This window comes from Dermacentor andersoni, chromosome 2 (genome assembly GCF_023375885.2).
Source record: "Dermacentor andersoni chromosome 2, qqDerAnde1_hic_scaffold, whole genome shotgun sequence".
Lineage (NCBI taxonomy): Eukaryota > Metazoa > Arthropoda > Arachnida > Ixodida > Ixodidae > Dermacentor > Dermacentor andersoni.
The window spans coordinates 114,165,927-114,182,587 of record NC_092815.1 but is presented as its reverse complement, the minus strand read 5'-3'; the positions used below and the strand labels follow the sequence as shown (position 1 = coordinate 114,182,587).

The window sequence follows — 16,661 nt, the reverse complement described above, 5'->3', positions numbered from 1 at the left end:
TCAGCTGAAAGAGGAGGTGATTGTACCAGTGACACGCAACTCCCCCACGGCTATCCTCGCCTTAGATCTTAAAGGGGCGTTCGATAACGTCAAGCACACAGCAATCTTACAGAGGCTAAACGCGCTGGGCTGTGGGGCCAGGACGTACTCCTATATCAGAGATTTCCTGTCAGATAGAAAAGCCATCCTAAAGGTCGGGGACAAAGCCACAAACCCCTTCCTACTGGGCGGGCGCGGCACACCACAGGGCGCAGTGTTATCCCCTCTCCTTTTCAATATCGCCCTAATAGGCCTACCGCCGCTCCTCGATAACATCCCAGGGATCCGGCATGGCCTGTATGCCGACGACATTACCATCTGGTCGTCCACAGGGTCCATCGGGGAAATTGAGAACCGCTTGCAGGAAGCTGCAGACGTGGTGAGCGACTATGCTAAGTCATGCGGGCTCAGCTGCGCCCCCCAAAAGTCGGAGCTACTCCTGGTCTCACCGCGAAAGAAGCACACATCCGACTCGCCCACTATCAACATACAACTGGAGGGACACACCATCGTTCCGTCTCAGAGCGTAAAGATATTGGGAATGGTTTTCCAGTCGGATCGCACCAATACAATATTAATTCAAAAGCTTAAAAATACAACAGCCCAAGTTACGCACATGATCCGGCGAATAACAACCAAGACAAGAGGCATGGGGGAGGCGGACACGCTTCGGCTTGTCCAAGCTTTCGTCGTGTCTCGAATAACTTACGCTATTCCATACGCACTACTCAACGAGACGGAACTGAAGAAAATCAACACAATGATCAGAAAGGCATATAAGCAGGCGATGGGCCTGCCAACCAGTACGTCCACAGAACGCCTACTACGACTAGGTGTGCACAACACGGCCGAGGAGCTGATCGAGGTACATTTATCCAGTCAGCGAACAAGGCTGGCGGTTACGGAAGCAGGGAGGTCCATTCTCTTACGCCTGGGGCTCTCTGCCCCTCTGAGCCATCCGCCGCCTCAGACTGTGAGCTTACCCCATGCCATCCGAAGAAACATCACCGTACGTCCTCTACCTCGCAATATGCACCCAGTGCACCACGCAGAACGAAGGGAGGCCCGCGCCCTGGCCATACACAAGCGATACGGGACTTTACGCTCTACAGCCTACACGGACGCGGCTTCTTACTCCAGACGCGCAGCCACAACAGCCACCGTAGTCGTCAACACAGAACATCGGAGCAGCATTTCGCTCACACGAAACAATCCCCTCCAAGCCGAGGAAGCGGCCATAGCCCTCGCGCTCTCCCAAACAGAGGTTGAAGTCATAGTGACCGACTCCCAACAGGCGTGCCGCAACTTTGCTAGTGGCAGAATTCATAGCACTACGCTCCGGATCATCAATCAAAAGCCGCCAACGAGATCAGTCATGATCATCTGGGCGCCAGCTCATCAAGGCATTCCTGGCAACGAGGTCGCCAACCACGTGGCTCGAGATCTGACCCACCGAGCCGACGCCGAGGAATCTGAACCCGAGCGCATGCACCCTCTGGTCTCTTACCAAGACATCACACAACACTACAAGCTAACCCGCAGAACATATGCACCCCCACACAAGTCACTACCTAGAGAGCAGGAGCGATTCCTCCGAGCTCTACAGGTTAATACATTCCCCCACCCAACCAGAAATCACCTCATCGACCCTACAAAATTCTCTCCGCAATGCCGCTTCTGCGCAGAGCCCGGGTCCCTCTGGCACATAGTAGGGGGTTGCAGAGCGGCACCATTAAATCCTCCGAACCCTTACCCCACTAACGAGCTTTGGGAGAGAGCCTTGGCCAGCTCCGACCTCGAGGATCAGCAACGGCTGATTGCGAGGGCCCAGGACGCGGCCCGAGCTCAAGGCATTCTGGAATGAGGACGCCTCTCCGAAGCTTCATTCACCGAATAAAAATGTTTATTCTCTCTCTCTCTCGTCTCTTCGTTGGCGTTGAAGCAAGAGGCAGTGCGAAGGGGAGTTCAATCACTGCTGCGCTCGCCATCAGCGGTCGCCTTATGGGACGGACGGACGGTCGGACAGTTTTCTCGTTGGGTAGGCATAGAAGTGTTCGCACATTTAAAGAAATTCACAGTTTCGCCCGAAAGGTGATGCATCGATTGCGATAGCAAATTAGTGGACGATGTAAAAATAGTAGTTTTCTTCGCTGTGTAAACTTGTAAACATAAGCATTCTATACTCGTTGAAAACTTTCTGGGAATATTAAGGGAAATATACGGGCGCCCGGCTGCTGTAAATATGTCACCCTGCCAAGTATACTGCGGCAGCGTTTGACAGTGCTTTTGGTTGCTCGGAACAGATGCTGAATCGACGCAGCTTCTACCTGTGACGATTTCCCGTGTTCCCCGACACGGAAGGAAAAAGTCGCAAAATACGTAAAGATTTCACTAAGTGGTGTGTTCTGTATTATTTAACTGTTGCCAATACGGTGTTTATGTTTTGTCTTCCGCAGCAAAAGCTGACCTGGATTAAAACGTGGTAGTCCTTCCAATAGCTCTCTCCCTTGTGCGCGCTTTGCCTCCATAGCTTTCTCTTCATAGGCACACAAAGATGTCCGTGAGTATAACTACATTAACAAGCATGGTGTCACGCGCGCGCAAGCATACCTGAAGACATCTCACTCGATGACCGCGGAAACTCACTGTCAAAACGCTGCAGTGAGGAAATGCGGCAGCAGCAGCGAGCGAATTGACCTTCGCTCAGCCGCTCGCAAGAACGCGAATTACGTCTTGAAAACACGGAGCAGCGCGGACTCTGTACCCGTCACAGATGGCTTTCAAAATACAGCGGCCCGTTCGGGCGCGTGCAGCCGCCCGGGCCGCCCGGACCACACACGCCCGACTTCCCTCCCCTCCCCCCGACGCTTTGCGAGCAGCGGAAGGCGGCATGCTTCCTTTCCGCATTCTGAAGTTTCGTGCTTGAGATTGAGCCGCGATCGCCAGCTTACCCTCGCACGCTTTCACTCGCACGTACAGCATATGGCGCGCGGAAGCAATTTTATTGCCCATGAACATTATGCAGAACCTCACGGCGACGCCGACGCGACGGTACAAATGCGCCTCGGGTGTCCATATATTTACTATCGCTATAAGAGTGAACGCACGCACCTTCTAGCTTACGAAGGAGACAGAAATTACAGGACATGTTCACCGCCGAAATTCGCTGCGCGTCTCTCCTCATCCTCTAGAGCTGTGCTGCGCTTCTGCAACGTCGAGCATGACATGTATGGTCATCTAACGTGTTCTTATACTGAATAAAACTACCGCTTGCCCTGCAAGTTTCAGCATTGTGATTGACGGAATTAGCCGCACTTTTCTTATTTTTAAATAAAGTAACATGTACACTGTACATCTTGTATAATATATGTATATATACATCTTCATATCTGTATAATATATATATATATATATATATATATATATTGAGCGTCTGTTTCGAGCAACCAAAAGCACTCCCCAGTGTGCCTTGAATAGACTGGATGACAGGCCTTTTACGGAAGAGAAGATCTTGGGAGCCTGGCCTCACAGTTCATTAGCCCAGAAAGCAGTTCGAGCGCTTTTTCACTACCTGAAGGTAACAGACTTGAGTGCCCGGCTATAGACATCCTACACCTAAGCTCTCTCTCTTTTTCTCCCCATTCCTCTCCCCACCTGTAGGGTAGCAAACTGGACTCAGTCTGGTTAACCTCCGTGCCTTTCCTTCTTCCCTTCTCTCTCTCTCTCTCTCTCTTGTATTTCCATGCAACGTTCTCCAAAGCTCAGAGATCTTCGATCGCATAGACATCAGGGATGTGTTCTGCCTACTCTTTTGATACAGCAGCCTAAAATCCATGAATTAATTGTACATAAACATTCATACACACAATGGTTGCTGTTACATTTTATGCAACCAAAACTGTTGAAACAATACGAGACGTGATAATCTAGATATGACGCAATAAATTTAAGTAATAACAATTAGTCGTTTCGTTTCTGATTTTGAAGCCCTTACCGTTTTACTGATTTCTTATTAGCGGTGAAATATGAGACGTGTGGCCACTGACAGTGTGAGCTGTCTTGTGATCTCAACTAAGAAAACAAAATGTAGGAGTTTTGACCGAAAGGCAAAACTTCGACAAAGTGATAGCATAGTGTTAAACTATCGCGCGAAGTAAGGTTTATATTGTTATTTATTGTTTGATTCTTGGTGTTCACGGTGTCTCTCATTGACATAGAGGGTACTTTTGGACGTTAACGGTCTCTGGATTTATTTCCATATCTTGCGCTTCTTTGACGTGGAGATGTATTTAGGTACACGAGCGTTTTTTCGCATTTTGCCATGATCAAAATGATGCCGCCGCCTCCAGCATTCGATCGATGCCCGTGGTCTGGTGCTCAGAAGCTGAGCGCCACAGCCACAGCACCACCTCGGTGGGCGCTTGCAGCTTAAAGGGGCAGCGTAAGGTACACTAACCATCCCCTATTAACTAAATAGGCCAGGTGTCACTCACAGACATGCAGTTATAATTCACTCGACGACAGCGAGCCCTTGCCTTCGGAATGATGGCGCGATATAGAATGCCCGCCGCGGGGAACGCACGTGCTTGTCCTTAACGTTAACATTTCGTCCTGCCGCTGCCTTCGCCTCTTCAAACGGGCTCCGTTCCTAAAGATCAATAAATCTCGTAACCTGCAACACTGGGCCTGCGCGAAAGGACAGCTCGCCTGGAGCCACCAACGTTCTCTGCTTGTCCTTGCATGCCGTGCTTGCACAATTGGCAGCTCACGTGAGCTCCATCACATGGCGCATAGATTGCGCGGGGCTTTTAGTGAGGCACCTTATAAGAGGGAATGAAAAAAGTTATACAGATCCCACGTACTGTGGGAATCGAAGCTATGAGAAGCGTTTTGCAGGTGTAGCTTTTTATGGCATCAACCCTGCAGTGGTTCGCCTCGACCGGTTTTTTCACAATCACAACGCCACAAATCACAATGGACTTCGGACATGTCGAGAGTGCCAGAAAGCTTGTCAATAGCTGCTCGATTATTGCGAACACGTCCCTCTTCCTTAGCGCCTATTAGTACCATAGTAGTGCGCCATCCTCGAGCTGTGCCAGTAACCCCTTGAGGAAAGCGAAGTCTGATTTGACGTCCTTTTTGCAGAAGCTGCGGCCCTGTAATAGATTTTCTGATAGCATCAAAAGTGAAGGCCACTGATCCGAGTCGCTGTAGTGAGGCTGCCATGCTGCAGTTCGGCAGACAACATGCCCGAATCTTCTTACGCGTGCCGCTTGGCTCAATCGCATCTGGTACACGAGAATCAGATGGCAGAATCGGTCGGATGACGAAGCTCGAACGACGAAGATGCACCGACCGCGACGGCATCGCGAACATGAGCATTTACCCATCGGCTCGAGTTGCTAGGCGCCGCCAGCACTGCGGCGTAGGAGGACGGACGGACGGACGGACGGACGGATAGAGAGACTCAAAGTGCCTGAAGTTTGCAGCGAATTCTTCTGATTAAAGCACCACTGAATAGTAAATCAGCTCTCGTAGTGGCGTATCAGGACGTTCACAGAAGACCGACGGCCCCACGCATGCCACGAAGCTCAACTTCTAGCGATTGTCAGTGTTGTATCAAATCATCAGGCATAACTTTCTGCTTGATACGCCGGGTGATTTGACACCACAGGGCGAAGAAGCGCACCTTTTATTGTCTGTTCTCGCATATACAGGGTGTCCCAGCTACGTTAGCCAAGCTATTCAACGAAAAAAAGTAATAATTAAAAACTCGGTGCCACATACGATCTTAAGACCTACAATGTTCAGTCGTTACAGATCTGATGACCGAGAACTACAGTTTGCAAAGTTCTATCTTGCACCCTCTTTCCAAAATCTTTTGTTTCGTGCAACAACTTGGCTAGCGTAACCTTGAGTACACGGCATTTACACGTTGTGTGTAAAATATGCAGATGTGACGTTTTCCATACATCTTGACTGGAAAATGATACTTGTGACAGTTGTGAGTACGCTGTCTTCTTTTTCTTTTCGCTGACGGCCTGAACTCCTCCCGAAGGTTTAAGGACACCACCGAAAAAGTGTGGCGGCTCCTTATCATTGATAAGTATATCCCTGTCGTACTAAATAAACATCAAGAACAATGCACCTGATGGAATCGTTTTCTTGTGGCTCTGGTACGTCACCTCCACGTTCTAGATTTATTGTGCAAGTGCCTGTTTTATATCCTCTTTTCTCTATACCCTTGATATGTGCGGAGCAATATTGTGCACGGAATTTAACATGTTGTGAACACAACCTATGCATACGGTTAAATCGCAAACTGACAACCGTTTTTTTCTTGTGACTGGAGATCAACTCTACCCCGCATAATGCACATCTGCAGATACAATTTTGTTCTAGACCCGAAGTCTTTGTCAGTGCTAACTCGTTTGAAAGCAGCGCATTATTTTTCTGGTTGGGCTTCAGTCTACGTCGAGCTTAGCGGCATGCGTCCAAACTTACTCTCATAAACTCTCTCTTTCTATACTATATGGTAGGTAACCATAGTACCAGAGAGATTCTGATGGGAAGGAATACGGCTGGGTGAATAAATTTCGCCCACGGAAAAGTATTATGATATTGGACCCTAGAATTAAACGGGGAGTGCAGTGTGGAGAGAACGCGCAAGAAGGTCAGCACTATGGGTAAAATGGTGTTTCGTTTTTTTTATTATTATTTCCGGGACTAATTGTGCAGCGGACAGTCCTTGCGAGTGGATGTCATGCAGCAGAAAAACTTATTTGCCGAACTGCCGCGGAGAACTTTTCTTCCCAGAAAAGTGCTCAAAATTAGATCGGGCCTCTGCAGAGTTTGCCGGGATGCCAAGAGAAAGCGTCGTGCGCTGATGGAATCGAGGTGCGCACGCTCTTGAAATTCTTTCGTCGATGCGATGTGAAGCGTGATCTGAATAGCATGCACGACGCACCTCGCGTTTCAAGCTCGCCAGTAGAGTCCCGCACGATTGTGAAAAAAGAAATGTGCGTCGCCTCATTCTTACCCTAGCTTTTCTTTGTTTCTTTTTTAGTAGGTCAGGGTAAATACGTCGAACAGCACTCTATGCCAAGCACGGAACATGATTAGTAGGCTATTGCAGCGACCGTACTACGAGTAAGGCTGCGTATTATTACTTCGAACAGCTTATAGGAATGGCACAATTATCTACTTGAGAGAAAAAGTAAATTTATGCGAGTCGTGTCAACTTTTCTCACCTTTATTAGCTAACGCAGGCACCGAGTACTTCCAACTTCATATTACTCATTCAGTATAACACCGACAGCTCAGAAAAGTAGACGGACTGTGCGCGGAAAGACCAGAAAAAAAAAACAACGCTAAGTATATCGCTCGTGCAGATACATATTTAAGGCAGAATTCTTATGCTCAGATCGCGCCACTGTACCGAAACGAGAGAGACAGACAGAGCGATGGATAAATGAGACAAAAAACATTGACGTCAACAGCACTGAGCCTAGTTCACTACCCTGCACTGGGGGAAAAGGATACACGAGGAAAAGTTAAAGCGAAGGACAGAAAGTCAAGTACGCCGTATCGCAGACGTTTGCTCGCCTCCCATGCCTTCAGGAATCACAGGGGCATTTTCTGTCGCCTGCCACAGCTGGGATATGCGAGACCAGGATGTGAATATATTATTAAATGAGAAAGGTATTCCGTCTAACGGGCTCAGAGCGGTGTGGATGGCACATGCTTCTTCTTCGGAGGACGGGAAGCAGCATAGAATGCGTTCTAGTATTTATTTTTTTCCGCAACCAAAAGCGTCACGCTGGGCAAGAAAGAAAGCATGGTAAAACAAGCTCCGTCAATCAGTAGAGGCAATCACCATGGCATACCTCGGTGGCTATTGCATGGCACAGCTGAGCTCGAGTTCGTGGGTTCGATCCCCGTCTCGGCGGATGCAGTACAGTGAAGCTGAATGGCAAAACGCTAGTGTATCGTGCCTTCGGTGCACACGAAAGAACCACGGGTTGCCAAAATTATACCGGATTCCTCACTGCGGTGTAAAACTGCTTGTCGAAATGATAACAGATTTTTTGGTCTACTTACTAGCGAGACTGCGTTTCTGCCTAAGTGCATACGTGAAAGATTGCGACCGTGCGTTTTTCTTTCGCAGTACTTCTTCGCTGCGTGATGTTACCCAGGAAACTGACATGGCCTTGCTTTCTCGCTACAAGCACTCCGGCCAATTTATTATCAGCAGAAGCTACGTAGACTCTCGTGGTGCGACTGGAAATCGCATTTTCAACATTGAACGGAAGAACGATTTCGCAAAAGCGGAACATACGAGTTAAGAGCATAGAAGGAATATTGCGGCTAACATCATTTGCGCAATAAGTGTGCAATATAAGGAAAAATACGCACTCTTGCGGAATGGAGTTTCAGAGGAGAAGTCGTAATAAAAAATGTAAACAAGAGAACTTCTGTCCGGACCCTTCTGTTCCGATGACCGCGTTCCGCATGCTTTGTCAGACCACGGTGGCTAGATGAGGAGCGCGGGTTGCTTTATCACTCTCGAACTGGGTACGCGTGCTCCTCCCTAACGAAGCGTGCGTCTGCTAACTATGCACATCAATCAGAGCGCTTTTTTGTAAACGAGCTTATCATTCCTTATAATGAACTAACGCACGAAAAATACTCAAAGCTAGCGGCATCAGACTGGGATACCTAGAAAATGTTATTCATGCTAGGCAGTGCATAAATAATGTTAGATTGTACCGTGCTTGACACAAAGAAACCTGCAAGGTATTCTAGAGAGTACATACATTCCAGGGAGTACATGAAAGCAAGCGGTATACAACACGGGTTGTAAAGCAGATAGCGCAACGTATTTAACTTTTCATCATAAAGAAATATTGCAGTGATTGAGCTTCGCACTGCGCAACACAAGAGGTTGGAGGAAGAAAGACAAGGATGAAGCAGGAGATCAGGCTCTATGACAACGCAGAGCGCATGCACACACACACACACACACACACACACACTATATATATATATATATATATATATATATATATATATATATATATAGTCAGCCCGGTTACGCCCACTGCAGGGAAAAGGCCTCTCCCATAATTCTCCAACTACCGCGGTCATGTACTTATTGTGGCCATGCTGTCCCTGCAAACTTAATCTGATCCGCCCACCTAACTTTTTGCCGCCGCCTGCTACGCTTCCCTTCCCTTGGAATCCAGTCCGTAACCCTTTATGACCATCGGTTATCTTCCCTCATCATTACATCTCCTGCCGAAGCCCATTTCTTTTTCTTTATTTCAACTAAGATGTCATTAACTCGCGGTTGTTCCCTCACCCAATGTGCTCTTTTCTTATCCCTTAACGTTACACCCATGATTCCCCTTTACATAGCTCGTTGCGTCTATATATATATATATATATATATGTAGTCATATCATAAGAAGCCAACAAACACTGACACGAAGGACAACATGGGGGAAATTACTTGTGCTTAATTGAATTAAATAAAGAAACGAGAAATCAATCGAAATAAAAGTGGATGAAAAAACAACTTGCCGCGGGTGGGAACCGAACCCACAACCTTCGCATTTCGCGTGTGATGCTCTACCAATTGAGCTACGGCGGCGCCGTTTTCCCATCCACTTTCTTGAGTATTTATGTGTCGTTGTAGAACCCTGGGAGTGTTAGCCTGTTAGCAAGAGAAGATATTGATAGCCAGTTAACTATGCTTACGTGATTTGAATGCGAAAACATAATGACTTCTTTAATTTACAACGTCCATGATACGTGACGTCATAGATTGCCACGTGGCGTTCGCAACTCTAGCTTAATTAACCTTGGTCTAACTCGTACGAACCTTATTACACCCTAATCCACTTTAATCTACCCTGTTTTAATTTGTACTAAGCTTAATCTTCCTTAATCCACATTAATCCATCCTGCTGCAATTTGTACCAATGTTAATCCACCTACCTTAAATAAAATTAACCCTACTTGCTATAACTTCTATGACCCTTAATCCACCTTAATCCACTTTAAACCCCTTTAATTCCCCTTCATTCACTTTACTTCATCTTAATTAACTTTACTCCAACTTAAGTCACCTTACTGTAACTTGTTCTAACTTTAATGCTGTGTTACTACTGTCGTCGCGCAAGGCTGTGATGACGTCACTGATGGTTATTATTTTTGTTACAACTCGTTGCGGGCAACGCCGACTTTTCTGCCCCACGGAACATGTAAAACATCATCGCTTAGTGCAATCGCGCCTTGTGGGCAAAGCATCGAGTATGTTTAGTCGTAGTTATTTAGACAAGATTTATGTTTTGGCACTGCTAGGACTACAGAGGTAGTGCCTCGCCGTCAAAGTGGTTTCATTTTCAAATAGCAGATGGATTCATAGCATCAGCACTCGTAATTATTGACGATACAGCAGTCCACAAGGGCGTATTTGTTCACTGCATCATTAATTTACCACTCCGCTCTATTACGGTACGCGATTACGGTGGCAAGCAAACGCCAAATAGACGGTGACCATACGACGCGGCATCTATACGGGCGTTCATCGTTACTTCTGACTAAGGAAGCTGCAAGGAAGTGCTCAGAAAGCGTATAGATGAAGCGTAGCCCCGCTGACGCATTTAAGTAAACGCAGCCTATGGTTGCACCGCTAAAACATTTGTTGCGTCAAACCAGCCGTGAAGGATGGCAGAGCAGACGCCTAGCGGACGACGCGGCGCGGATGAACGCATTTTGAGGGGCGTTCAGGCTTCCTATTGGCTAAAACGTCTCGTAGCATCCATAGTGTTGCAAGGAACTACTAAGATAATGTATAGCTCTTAGAGACGCACTTGCTGTTGCACGATAAGTTTGTGGAGCTCCGGTGCTGAGGTCAGTGTCATCTCAATGTCGCGTCACTCCGCCGCATTAGCTGATGCTTGCGGGTTGCGGCAATCGGCGAATTTCTCCACGCGCCTATTGTCCAGATGCGCCTCTTCGTGTTATCATTACCAACCCTTACGGTGCGCGGGATCAGCGTGATATTATAGCGAATGGATCAGAAGAGTATGCGATCTTGGCAGAGAGTACGAGCGGTGTAGGAATTGCGTGCGTGCAGCCCTTGTCATGCCGTCGTCGCCACGCTTTCGTCATGCCATTGTCGTTATGCCGCCGTCATCCGCCGTCCTCATCATGGTGTCACGTTTCCGTTGGAGTAGTTTTTTTCATGCGGCTGTCGTTGTCGCACCGTCGTTATCTGCGTTGTCGTTATTCAAGCGTCATCCCACCACTGTCGTAGCTTCGCCTCCATCATCAACGCCATGTTGCCATTGCCGTCTGCGAAAACATGTCAAGAATAATTTCTGCCACCATAAAATACCGCTGTCGACGTCAGCAGTGTATTTCAAAAATATCGCTAGTTTGTCCATTTGATTTTTGCGGTAGGCGTAAGCTATGCACCTACTTTGACTGTTATCAGTGGTGGTTTCTGTAACATCTTTTTATCTTTTCCGAGTTGCTGGGATGACAGCCCCCAGTGCCAGATATTACTCGAATAATAAGCCCTAGCATAATAAAGCGTCTAATGATTCAGCAGACGTCCATCCCGAACTAGATTCACAAGCAGTTACTGAGTTAGAGACCAGTGAGAAACCGGACGAATTTCCAACTTCAGCCCCAGAACACAATTGCTCTATAGTATGACTTCAAGCTCTGCTTTTTTCAGAGTTGCATCATGAATCTGTGGTTGTGAAAGTCAACCTCTAAATGTTTTCTTTTAGATAAATGGTACTGCTACCGAAAAGCAATTCTGTCAGCCTGTTCAGAAAACAGAGCATCATTAGGGGCTAATGAGTGACATGTCTGACAAAACGCTAAGTAGTCGAGTAGCGTAATACAAGGAGGGAGTTATTTTTTATCACGTATATATCTAGCTAATAATCAATACAACGCCCAAAATGTAAGTCAAACTTCTTCGTCACTATTGCGTTGGGATTCTTAGTTTTTTTATGCTTATGGAATTCAGTGCGTGTTTACTACCAAGTAAAACAATTTCCCTAATCTTTCTATAACGAAACCACAATAGTTTTTTTTACTCTGCTTGCACATCGCAGGAGGCAGCCATAATGTGGAAAGTCCCAACGGGCAATATTGCACGGCGTTTCCTAATGGCGATATGTATACCGCATTTTAGTGAACTACAACTGATTTTTTTCAGTATAACAGCGGCATACTCATTTCACTCCACCGGCAACGCACTACTGTTTCCTTGCGTGATTCTTAAGAGTTCGCCGAGCATGCAGCTGCATCAGGAGCTTGCATATTAATAATTTTACAAAGGGTGCTTTGATAACGCACTCCCTTCATACATGCATCTTTTATTCACAAACATTTACACGTGGTTCTCGCTTAAAACTAACTACTGTTGTCGCTAAGAAACACGTGCTTCTCGCTAAACGCCACTTCAGGAAGGGTACTGGAGACCGACTATATTCGTGCTGTCGCTGCCTCTTTTATGAAGCTGGGGCCGCTGCCGTACTTATACGAGGCGACGCAGGCGAGCCACTAAACGAGACCAAAGATGAACCGGGAGGCGTGTGTCCTTCCGTTCTTACCTTTAACGGCAGGTCAAACAACATCTAGGTGCCCTGCTCCAAAGTCCGCACCTGGCGCTTTTCTAAATGTATATTCACATAAGGCGGCATGTATCCGATGTGAGTCAAATGTCGATCAGCACTATATAAATTTAAATATTTTTCTTTATTCTAGAGCAGCGCATGCAACGTGGAACACGTCCAGGGACGCAAGCTGGCGTAAAAGAAGTTGACTGAAAAGTGGGACGTTCCCAGTGGTTCATAACCAGTGATACGAGTTGGCATGAAATAGACTATATATACGATGTTCCCAGCTAACGGTAGCCGAGCTGTTCAAAGTGGAAAAAAAGAAACGATTAAATGACCACCGTACAAAATAAGATTTGTTTTGTAGCTTTCTTTGTAGCTTCATGCTACACTCGCGCGGATGACAGTTTGCCCTACCAAATATGATTATAAGGCCCACGGTGTTCAGTCGCCACATGTCTTGAAATCGTACCTTTCATCACCTACTTTGTATAAGTGTTTCGCCAGCTTGGATAAGGTTGGCTGGGACAACCTATATACAGGAAAACGGTACTGGTCTTGCAAAGAAATTAAAATAAAGATATACCTTGCCTGCTCCACCACAGCATTGCAGGCGCCTAATTTAACTATATAATGAAAACTATAATACTTACGAACACATAGGTAGATGGGTTAGGTTACCAAAGTATGCCAATCGCATCGTTAAACACAAGCCCAAATGCTCCCAGAAAGCGCTGAGTGAGGCATAGCCATCTGAACGCAAAATACGTCTGAATATGCGAGAAACAAATATAAAGTAGTGGGACGTTAAAAAAAAACCGGGAAACTATATCTGCCACGCATATCTCATATTTCGTTCAACTTCTGCTATAATTTTCTCCCTTCATTGGTTTGACGCACAGCTGTCATCTTTTTTGCACTCGTTGTGAGTGAACTTCTTACTCCTTTCGCCATCGCTCTAAGTATGCAGTCGAGAAACTTTTCTAGTGACATGTGTAATGCGGTACGCTACACCAGAACCGCGCTCTGTTGGTTTTCTCTACATAACTTCGTTTGCGATCGGCATGTCAGATTCATTACGTTAACCCTCCTCGAACAAAATACGTTGGTCTTGACGTCTACGTCGACAGGGCGACAGACCACCCCTGTCTCCGCCGTAGCAGCAGTGACAAACCTACGCGCCTCATCTCAGCCCTAGCACCTCGTCCTTCACATCGTTCCATATATAGGAATGTGTTCGCGTCGCTGGGCGCCTTTTCTTGGCTCGCCAGTGGGGCCCCAGGTGTATTGGCGCCACGATTATTACGGCAATTCGGAGAACACCCACGAAAAGTCCTTGCACGCAGATAACCAGCCCTAGTGCGTCACCGAAAATCGCCTGCCAAGAACGCTAGATGCGTACGGATTTCTCGTTGAGGAGCAGCGGGTCTAGGTTCCTCGGTGACGTGAAGGTGCTTACAGACTTGATGCCGTTGGCTTGTAGATTCAAAAATGGATCACCCATGGCTTCAGAGTCACCTGAGCTGTCAATGGTTCAGTGCATTGTTAGTTATACTTCGATGTGTTGTGTCTGATACATTTCCGGTTTACTTTCTCTGACGACTGCATTGCTGCCGCACAAAGTGCTGTGACTATGTAGTATACGTAGGTAACATTAGCGTTTTAAATTCACAACTCTCCTGAACAGTGGCTGCGTCCGAATCACTGGATAGTTGTTTATTGAGTAGGAAAAGCTAGAATTTTACTGTTTACGAGAAAATGAGACTAGTTTTCACTCTCACGTGTAGTTGAGGGTCATTAGCTAATCAGAACACAGGAATACGTTATTAGGCTAATATCGTTTTGAAGGAAGATGTGGTGATCAGGACCTGTAATAGCTCTATGTATAATGTAATCTTAAGCAAACAGTCGCACACGGGACGGAATGTTAGAGCGTAAGTCATTATTGTAAATTAAGAAAACGTAGAGGACCCAAAACGCTAATTTGTGGTAAGTCAGAAGTCATATCAGAAATAGAACAAATATAATAACTTACTGTTGTTAACTGCCTGCGAAATGTTAAAAAAAGTTACGTAACCAGCATAGCGTTTGCGAGTAAAGTCCGGGAGCAGATAATTTTGGAACGAGCCGAGAGTGATCAACACGATCGAACGCTTTAGTGCAGTCTAGAAAGATACAAACACTTTGAAGGTTATTATCCATGGTAAAATGCAGGTCCGGTGTGAATTCAAATAGCTTTGCATCGCACGAAAATGATTTTCCGAACCCATGCTCATTAGAAAAGTTGTTAGACAGGAAGTGCTAAAATATCTTACATGCAATTATATATTCGAGAACCTTGCAGGATGTGCAGGTTAGTGGGACAGGGCGGTAATATTCCGGCAAATTCTCGTGACCGCTACTGAATACGGGAAATATTTTGTCAATCTACTAGTCATTCAGGAGCGATTCTAACTACTGCGTAGAAATGATGCATAGGGTTTCGCTAGAGATGGACAAGGCATTTTTTAATACCTTAGAATTGATGTTATCTATGCCTATGGAAGATGATACTTTGAGATTTGAGACTAAGTGTGCTATCCCTTCTGCTGTGACGTTAATTGGCGCCACGAATCAAAAATCGAGAACGGAAGCAATGGACACTCGGGAATGATCTTCAATGGCGAATAGTGGTGTAAAGAACCTGTTAAACTCGAACGCAGGTTGTTGATCGGACATCACTGTCTGGTTATCATTAAGATGCATTACATTGTGAGTGAGACGACGAAGAGCAATTGTTCATAAAAACCTTATTGGGTCAGATTTAAGGAAGTAGGGTAGATCATGTGAAGAATAATTGTTTTTTATCTCAGAATATTTCGGCGCAGTACCTCTTTATATTAATCTACGTAACAAGCCCATGCGGACGGACAGCTTGAATTTTTATCTCGTTTTAATAGCAGTTGTTTTCGGTTTCGTAAAGTAGGAACACGCCTGTTAAACAAGGCTTAGACTTATCATTAGTTATTACAATTGTGGAAAGGTACTTATCAACTAATACCGAAAGTGTATCCTTAAAAAGCGCCCAATTTCTCACTGCCAGTAAAGAAATGCGTGCATACCTTGCGAATATTTCAGCCTTAAGCGCACTTTTCTTTGCGTTTTCTAAGAACGAAGACGGAATACCTCCGCTGGTATCATTAATATCGTTGTTCTTTGAGGCAGAATAAAAAGAAGAGAACTAGGGTTCCCCCCTTCTTATACGGCTGATTCCTAATTGGGCTTCACTGAAACTGCCGCCACCGGAAGAACTGTGTTCGCAACGTCCGCTGTGCGCTCACAATCAAACCGCGTTCTTGTGCACGGCCGCGAGGAAATAAGAAATAAGAACGAGCGGGGCGGCTGTCACCGCCGCGCTCGCTAAATCTGGTAAGAAGGCGCGAAGCACGCGCGCGCAACCACCATCCTCGGGAGCTTTGTGCAATCTCCGTCCTCATTTCCTCTCCGCCGTTGGCTAAACCGTCGCGCACTAGTTCCCAACTGTCTTAAGAGTGATGTCGCTTTAGAGATGTCCCAGAGCATGGTAACGAAGTAGGTAGTGAGAACATCATGTCTCTCGGCTGGCGTTTTAGAAGCGGCTCCTGTAGGCGCTTCGAAACTTCGGAACAGAGAGAAGTTACAAAAGGTAGAATCCATCCGCTTCTAAGGTTCTCATATCTTAATGTCCAACCCGCATAAGTGGCTCCTTTGGTTAGACACTTTCAACGAGAGGGCCTCAGAGAGTTATGAGCCTGTGAAATGTGTTTACATGGGTGCACTGCTTCTTTCTAGAGCTCTTTCTGCTTCCGGTTAACTCCGGCTGTTTTTCACCCAGCAGTGGAGGAGCCGGATCACAATTAAAAATTTTTACTTGATAAGCACGATCGTTTCTTCGCATCATGTTTATGCACAACAAAATTGCTGATGAAATTACGAACAAACGAGGCTACGGTGTGACAT

The 16,661-nt window shown here is 46.3% G+C and overlaps 1 protein-coding gene across 1 annotated transcript in view; it reads right to left on the bottom strand.

Moving 5' to 3' along the window:
• LOC129387563 (uncharacterized) overlaps window positions 1-16,661 on the bottom strand; it is an 849,695-nt gene that overhangs the window by 65,912 nt on the left and 767,122 nt on the right. The gene's annotated exons all lie outside the window — the stretch shown is intronic.